Source organism: Lynx rufus, unplaced genomic scaffold (genome assembly GCF_022079265.1).
Source record: "Lynx rufus isolate CCGP_SWC_20201006 ecotype Redwood Valley unplaced genomic scaffold, mLynRuf1.p SCAF_1, whole genome shotgun sequence".
NCBI classification, from domain to species: domain Eukaryota; kingdom Metazoa; phylum Chordata; class Mammalia; order Carnivora; family Felidae; genus Lynx; species Lynx rufus.
In genome coordinates, this window is record NW_025814823.1 from 106,258,911 (window position 1) to 106,268,458 (window position 9,548).

A 9,548-nucleotide genomic window follows, 5' to 3' on the forward strand; every position below is an offset into this window, starting at 1 on the left:
AACCCTTTAAATTTTTTTTTGCTTAACAGATTTAGATTTAACCTGTGAGTTATTTATTTAAAAAAAAAATATGTAAAGTAGAAAGTATATTCCTTAACCAAATGCTCATTTGTAACCTGTGAAGTTTCTTTTGTCAAGCTGTTCTTTGCATTTGTGAAACAAGGGAAAACAAATTGCTTTTTATGTCTAAAACTGCTAGCATTCATTTTGATGAAGAACTTCAACTGTCTTTAGAGTCATATCTGAAACCATTTTTCAAAATAGATATAATTCTTGTTTAGGCTACATTAATGCTTACTATCCCTATGCTGATTTTTAATTCCTGCTAGTCTAGTCTTAGACACCTTGTCAGTGTTTTGACACATGCTGGGCAGACATGAGATAGGGCTCCATGTCGTGCCACATGAGTTCACACGTCTTTCAGACCAAAGCATGTTCCCAGCTTCTGTATGGTCTTTGGATTGTGTCTACTAATGTATCAACTAATTCATGCTATTATTTATGACTCTGGAGAGGGAAGTCACACCTCCAATGAAGCTAATATTTTTGAACTTTAATCCCCGCAAATAAAACTTTGTTCTGTTAGATAGTTCCTTTTACTTTGAGTTGGCAAAAGGACGGAAGCAATACTAATACTTATTGAATAAACACTGTCTCAGCTGTCACATACATTATCTCTCTGAGTCTTACAAAAACCATGCGAGTTGTATTTCATCTTCACTTTACAAAGGAGCTTAAATAATATATTGTATCTAATAAAGATGGGAGGGGCGCCTGGGTGGCTCAGTCGGTTAAGCGTCCGGCTTCAGCTCGGGTCATGATCTCACAGTTTGTGGGTTCGAGCCCCACGTCGGGCTCTGCGCTGACAGCTTAGAGCCTAGAGCCTGCTTCGAATTCTGTGTCTCCCTCTCTCTCTGTTCCTCCCCCACTCATGCTGTCTCTCTCTCTCCTTCAAAAATAAATAAAAACATAAAAAAAATTAATAATAACGATGAGAATGGTACTGGAATAAGAAGAAAAAGAAGCAGGTAGGAATTGCCACTGACTGGCTCTAGTTTAATTTTCAGCTGACCACCCTGTCTCTCTGGCCAGTGGTAGTTTCTCATGATTTCCTAAGGCTGACCCTAAGTGTTTTTTCAGCTATAACTCAGATTATTCGTCCAAGTGGAGCCTATGAGCCAGAATATATATGACTAGTGTATCTTTAAACTGCATATAATTTGCCATGCACCCAATACTGTATTTTTAAAAAATAGGAGTTCATTGAGACACAAATTTGAAACTCTGGGTGACAGTGGAGATTGGCCCATCCCTTTCATTTTTCAGGCAAGGCAGCCAAATATCTGAACACACAGTCACAGAGCCCCTCTTGCAGAACTGCTGGAATTGGAACTAAGTTGCCCTGGCTTGCTATGTCCTACACTTTATCCCACTCCAAAAACAAACTGGCAATAAAGTAAATTAAGAGGAATTAGGGAAGGTAAAGGGGAGTTATCAGAGGAGAGCCATAATAGCCAAATCCAAGTAAAAATTAAGTCACCCGAGTGACAACTTAGTATGTTTGTGGGTTAAGGAGGAACACAATTTTTATTAATAAGGAGAAATAATAGATTCAACACAGTGAACATTGGCTACTCTTATGTTCATCATTATTAAGAGCTGTGCAAAAAAAAAAAAAAAAAAAAAAAAGAGCTGTGCAAGCACCTGGGTAGCTCAGTCAGTTAGCCTCCGACTTTGGCTTTGGTCATGATCGCATGATTTGTGAGTTCAAGCCCCACATTGGACTCTCTGCGGAAGCACAGAGCCACCTTTGGATCCTCTGTCTCCCTCTCTGCCCCTCCCCCACTCCTGGTCTCTCTCTCTCTCTCTCTCTCTCTCTCTCTCTCTCTCTTTCTCTCAAAAATAAGTAAACATGAAAAAGAAAACTGCAATATGATCCAGATACATTAAACTTTTTTTTTGAGGAGAAACATAAAAGATAAATAATAACATAAAACTCCAGTGGCAAGGTGGAGACATGAGGTTAGTAGAAAACAAAAGAGAAAATAACTTCTAAAAAATGATAAATGAAAGATTAAGCAAAAACATGCAAGAGCACATTTTCATTGCTTCTATATATTATGACATTTTCTTGAACATTTTGTTGGCCGTGCCAGCCTTCCATATTTCTTGGGCTAAGCAAAAGGACATAGCTGGAAATTATTCCGCACATGAATACAAACTTCAGCTTTATCAACAAGACAGCGGTGTATGGCCACACATGTTGTGCGTTGTGTAACTCCAGAGGGCACCATCCGTGTAGACTGTGATGGGAATGACTCACCCCAGTCCGTCACTGCCTGACCTAGTCAACTGTACCTTGTATCCCTGTCTGGTAGATGCTGTCAGATAGTTGATTGTATCATAAATGTTGTATCCCCTAACTGTAAATAAGTATTTTCCTCTTATTTTTAAAGGTACAATTTGGAAAGACATGGTTTATTCTTTACATAAACATAAAACAAGATGCCTGTGGGAAAGGGATTTTCTTAAAGGACCAAACAAGACACACATATGTCCCAAAGCTGGTTACCTGCTATGTTGACACACACAGAGTTCCAGATCCAGACAAATGGAGAGAAAGATTTATTTTCAGAGTATCTGTGTTACTTTAAACAAAGGGCACAAAATGCTTTCTTAAAAGGTCATCTTTTATATATCTTATTGCCACATTGTGAAACCCCACTCACTGGTGACCCCAGCACAGTTACTACACCTAAATAAATAGAGGGGAAAGTCTGCCTCGTGAAACACTTAAGAAAGAAATGGAGAAATGTGCAGTCTGTAACCCCAGCTCCGACCCTAACGTGGTGTGTGGTCCTGAGAAAGCCATTTAACCTCTTGGTGTCTTCAATTCCTTTAAGAGGTCTCGAATTTCAGGGGGTGAAGTGAGGATAGAATTTTGGAATTATCTCTCTTAAAACCCAGGAACGCTACAAGAATGAATGAATATTTTCTAAATGCAGAGGTAAATTTTCAATAGGAAAATATTTTGGCTAAGAGCTGTGTGTGGGGGGGATAAAGGAGTTTTGGCAATTTCAGATTTTGATGTCAAATTACTTTTATTTATTTTTTTTCTTTCCCACAGGATCACTTAATAACTTTGTGGGTTAAGGAAAAATAGTTTTTATTAATAAGGAGGAAAAGTAGATCCAATGCAGTTTTCAGCATATTAGCGTTTGCTACCCTCATATGCATTATTAAGAACTGTAAAATGATACAGGGGCATTGCTCTCTCCTGCCATAAATAGACATGTACCAACAAATGGGATATGTTTCGGTATGATGACACGTCAGTTTTTATAAGGCAAGTAAAGCACAAAGAGCTCAAAGGCATTTTCAGCAATTCCAGGCCCAACTGTTAAAAAACAGTTTTGCATCTTTAGTGATTACATATAAGGTTTAGACATCTTAACATATGCAAATACCCTGGAAGGTTCAATCTTTGGAATTCTGTCCTGGGGGTCCATGGAAGACATTCAGAATATAGCTAACATTAAAAATGGTTACTATTTATTGAGCACCTAATGTATACTTTAATATTTAAACTAATTCATTTAAATGCTTAAGTGGGAAGGGCGCCTGAGTGGCTCAGTCAGTTAAGACTCTTGATCTCCACTCAGGTCATGATCTCACAGTTTGTGGGTTTGAGACCTGTATCGGTCTCTCTCTCTTGGGATTCTCTCTCCCTCTCTCTTTGCCCCTGCCCAACTCACGCTCCCCTCTCCCCCTCTCTCTCTCTCTCTCTCCCTCCCTCCCTCTCTCTCTCAAAATAAATAAATAAGTTTACAAAAATAAAGCAGATTCTTAAGTGGGAGAGGGAGAGGATGATTCAGGAAGTCTAGTTGAGAAGCCGTTTTGAAAGGCCTGATTAAAGACTATGAGGTAGGCACTGTTGCTATTTCCATTTTGGAAATGAGGAGACTGGGGCCCAGAAAGGTTAAGTCATTTGACACATGTAAATGGAGAGCTAGGATGGGCCCTTTGGTTTAGGATTATGGACAATGTAAGAGGTACATCATGACTCTACCATAAGATTAGAGGCAGGTGTTCAATCTCAACAGACAAAGGAAAGTTGCAGAGTAAGAGCTTCAGGAAATATGTTATATAAACCTAATTTAGAGCTTGTTCTTTGGGTTCATCGTGAAGCAATCCAAATTAAGTCATGTTAATGACACCTGAGCGTTTACTCCAACTCTGGTAGTGCTGGGGAAAGAGAAAAGGAAATCCCTAATTCCAGCCACAGTGGCTAGGAATCCAAGCCTCATGGGTATCTGCCTATACTATATGACGTTTGTCTGACTGCAGGGCTTCAGTTCAAACTAAATGTTTATTGAAGGTCCTCCATCTGTTACGAACTGTGTTAGGTACCAGGGATATGAACATGAGAACATCAAGCAGTTTCCAACCTAGCAAGGGAGTCTGACATATATACAAAGTCCCATAGTACCAAGTGGAAAGTCTATATAGGGTATATGAACAAAATGGCGTGGGAGCCCAAGATAGGGCTATTTATTTTTCTGGGAGTTAGAAGATGAGTGAGTGTAGGTTAATGGGGGGCAACAAGTCAAATGCAGTGATCCAGCTTGAGTATACCCATGAGGGACCTATGTGTCTGATTCTGGATGTGGCAGGTGCTCAGGTATAACTGTCAATCTAGAAACACAGGGAAGTATCACAAGATGAAATTAGGTGGAGTACTTTATTAATATCATGCTAAGACATCGTAACTCTGCATTGTAGATAATGCAGAATCATTATAAGTTTGGTTTTTAAAGAAGGGTGAAGTGACATGATTAGATATGAATCTTAGAAAGTTGAACTTTAGAACTAATGATGGGACAGAGAACAGGGGCTTCAATTAGGATGTATTTGTGATATAGCAGACCAGAAAATTTGGATAGAACAAGACCAGAGGAATATAATGAAGGTAGAATTTACAGGATTTTGAGAACCATTCATTACATGTGAGGCAAAGAGCCCTGAGAACAAAGGAGGTCAAAGGTGACTCCAAGTCTCCTTGCTATGCATGTAGGTTGATGCTTATTAAGTCAGCCAGGGAGTACAAACGAGAAGTCCATTTGGAGTGGAGGACATAACGTGTACCATACTGGACAGGTTAATTTGGAGGAGCCTATAAAATATGCAAGCAAAGGTGATATAGGTGGTAGCAAACCTGGATGAAGAGTTCAGAGGAGAATGATCGGGACCTCTGGTACAGAGGTGGGAGCGGGTCATTTGTACACAGATAACAGATGACGCATGTGAGTAGATTAAATCTCTTTTTTAAGTGTTTATTTATTAGCTTTAAGAGAGAGAGAGAGCAAGGGAGGGGCAGAGAAGGAGAAAGAGGGGGACAGAGAATGCAAGCAGGCTCCGCATGGTCAGTGCAGAGCCTCATGCGGGGCCGGAACTCACGAACTGTGAGATCACGACCGGAGCTGAAATCAAGAGTTGGAAGTTCAACCAACTGAGCCACCCAGGCAACCCATCAAATAAGTTAATTCTCTTACTAAAAGAGTGCAAAATAGGAAGAAAGCAGATTAAAAGGATAAAACATGCCCATTTCAATCACTGCGGGCCTCAGACTAGCAGCATCAGAGTTGGCATTTGTTAGAAATGCAAATTATCAAGCCTTAATTGAGACTTGTGGGTGGAATAGATAAATGTATGTTTCAGCGGCTTCTGATGAATGAAGTCTGAGAGCCAGTGATTTACTCTATTGAAGAAAAAGAAGAGCCATCAAGTGAACAGCCAGAGAAGAAGGAAGGAGGGCAAGAGATGTGATGGCACAGAAGTTTTCTTGGAGAGAACTTCAAGCATGGTCAGTCTCAGATACAGCAGAAACTTCAAGTATGAGGAGACTGGGTAGAGGTCACAGGAACTACATATTAGAAGGTTTGTGAGAGTAAGTACACTAAAAAAAATGAAGATCATACCTGGTGGAGGCATCAATTCAAAGTCAAGCTAGGAGAATGGGAGTGTAGTCTACTTACTCAAGCAGTTTACAGAAGAAGTAAGATGTTAATGGATTTATTATTATTATTATTATTATTATTATTATTATTTTAGAGAGAGAATGAGTCGGGGGCCGGGAGGAGCAGAGGGAGAGACAGTCTTAAGCAGGATCCACGCTAAGGCATGGCTCTCCATCTTAGGCAGGCTCTGTGGTCAGCATCGAGCCCGACATGGGGCTCGATCACATGACCCTGGGATCATGACCTGAGCCAAAATCAAGAGTCAGATGCTCAACCAACTGAGCCACCCAGATGCCCCAAGATGTTGATGTTTTGATGACACAAAAGACCGTTTTTGCTTGTTTTTTAAGTGGAGAGCTTGAGTATGACTTTATATTAAGGGGAAGGAAGATACTAGTTGATACAGCAAATCCTGAAAGGATAATTGGATAAAATGGTATGGGAAGCAGACCGTAGTCTCAAAGGCAGAAAAGTGATGGAGGTCGTTCTCCTTTTGAGAAAAGAGAGAAGACTGTGAGCATGAGGATAAGTTTGTAGCTGGAAAGGAGAGAGCTTGAGGGAGCTCATGCCAGCAAACCTCTGTTCCCAGGGAAGCAATAGGCAAAGCTATTTTCTTTGAGTGAGAGCTGGCAAGACCAGAAGAACTTGAAAGTGGTCACGGTTTGAAAAAGATCTCTGGGAACAGGAACACTGGAGAAAGCCCAATGACCTGTCAAACAGAAATGGCCTCAGTTTCCTCTTCTTGCTCATTTCTTAGATGTTGTACATTTCCCAATTGTAATTTGTCACCGCATTCTTAATGCCCCACCTTGTGGCCTGGCAGAAGGAAGGATCTTTCTTTTCCTTGAGAGGCTCACCAGGCTCTGGCACAGGTTTGACATCAAACTCAGGTCAGCAGAATGGATAGCAGAGATGCTCTTCACCCAGTTCATTTCACTCTGGACATGCCCCTTGAGAAGAGAATGAAGAGTGTAGTTTGTGGGCTTAGAAAGATCTAGCCAAAGAGTAAATGAATTAATTTCGAGAATCCAAATATCCAGGAATGATTGTAATAATGCTCGAGTGTTAGAACCTACATTTATCCTGCAGATCAGTTTTCTGGTATTTGCATGGGCCTGAAATGAATTAGGTAAATGCATTTTCCAGATCTTCCCATTATTCTAAAGCATATAATGGCATTTCAATTTATATAGTCTAGACTTGTTATCTCACACTGCTATTAAGCCATCAAACTCACAGAAGTTCCCAGGCCACAGATTTCCCTTTTGGCTATTTTCACTCATCAGTTCTGTCCCACCACAGTGCACATTACTCATATAGATTTGAGACCTAAGAAGAGAGTGAAGTTAATATTCTTGGATGACTGTGCAAATATGAAAAGAATCCTGTTCCACTAATTCATTCCTTTCAAATAATCCAGGTTACCACTTGTAGATGCCCCAAATAGCTGAGGTCTTTGACCAGTGATAGTTTAAATTTTGGAAACTTGCTCTTTCAGCCCTGTTATAGGCAAAGAATTCTGGAAGACCAAATAATTCAGCTAGAAAAGGAAGTTCTCCAAAGGGATAAGCTGCATAAAACCCACCTTACTTCCAATCATTAACAGTTGTCTCCCAGCTTTAAAGTTCATGAAGGTGGGGCACCTGGGTGTCTTAGTCGGTCACACCTCTGACTCTTGGTCTTGGCTCAGGTCGTATCTCATGGTTCATGGGTTCGAGTCCCATGGTAGGCTCTACACTGACAGTGAACAGCCTGTGTGGGATTCTCTCTCTCTTTCTCTCTCTGCCTCTCCCCTATGCACGTGTGCGCGCTCTCTCTCTCTCTCTCTCTCTCTCTCTCTCTCTCTCTTAAATAAATAAATAAATAAACTTAAAAAAAAAACTAAAGTCAGGGCACGAATCAAAAAGTGAAAGGACTTGGGAAGGGGCTAGAGTCATAATGATGGAGTAGACAGGATATATGTTTTGTCTTCATATCTTGGAATTCTGGAGTTTGCAAGAATGAATCATTGTTCCTGGTGACATTCCTTTTTAACAGGCAATCAAAATAACTACTCAGTAACTATCTGCACATGAGCAGTACCAAGAGTGAAAACAAATCAGTTTGCTCATTGAAATTATTATTTTCATTTTCATCTAATGAACTCTTTTTTCCTTAATTCTAAATAAGTTTCTATCTCAATTATTTATTCTAGGTTAGAAAACATTTTTATGTAGAACGAGAGGATGGTGAATATCTCTTCTCATTGCAGACTCACTGTTTTCAAATTATGACATCAATGAAACTATCTACACCAATAGTATAAAAATCCCAAATGCCAATATTTACTTTATTCTGTGTATTGTGCCTCTAATTCAGTATCAATGATTATATTCAGAATGTTGCTCTCTAAAATATCTTTATGACAATTTCTTTGTAATGGAAAGAGAGCTATAAACTTCAAGTAGAGTAATAATATTTTTAAATAGAAGATGCCCCAGTCCATCCTTTCATTAAAAAATAAACAACGCATTATATCATTTTTCTTATATCAAATTTAAAGTATACAAAAGTAGAAAGCTAATAGTGAAAGTTTTCCTACATCTTTCCTCAAGCGTATTTCCTGTGTGGAGGAAATTACTGCATTAGCCTGAGTTTCTTTCTAGAACATTCTTAGTGTTAGTTTTCTTTGGTTTGGTAATAGTACAAAGACTCTTTGGTTGTTCTCTGCACCCAGAATTTATAGAAAGTACAAGAAATTGACTATTTGTATGAGCCACTGAAAAATGTGAAGACCAGATTGAGTTTCTGATAACTGGTAAATAATCTGAAGCTTTAACGTTTTATGACACAGCCTTATCAGCATCAGTTTCATGCTGCACATATTTTGTACTTTTGTTGTTACCTATGTCCTCGTGCCACATGAATGAATAAACATGTCCAATGCACTCTTGGAATTTACATTCTATATGAAGATTTCACATATGTTGTCTTCAAAATTCCAAATTAAACAGCTATTGAAATAGAATTTTCTAAAAATTTTCACTATTTTGTCAGGGAATTGACCATTCATATTTTTCAAGTGACAACAGGATTAAAATTTGTGAAACAGTGCCCTCTAATGGATAAATAAGTATTTGATCTATTATACAAAAGGGAAAAGCATACCTGAAAGACACAATTAAATTGCTTTTCTCATGCTAGTATCTAACATGATGTAATCTGCCTTAGGAGATTATTATAATAAGGCATAGTAGGATTTTGTGGGGACTGATAATATAGCCTAAATGTTTTATTCAGGAGCTTGCACAGCCAACTTGTACACAGCAAAAAACATCTTTTGATTATGAGTCTTGTGGATGACTTCATGGGAATCATATAGTAAAACTTGGTAAAAATACCAGACAGCCTCATAGTTATAGACAGCCCTGTACAAACGATGTCCTTTCAAATACTGCCAAGTATTTGTCAGAACTGAGAGTAAAAATGGCAAGTAACCCAATAACTGACTGGCCTAAAACAAGTATTTCTAGTAAAGAAGCAATACAACAG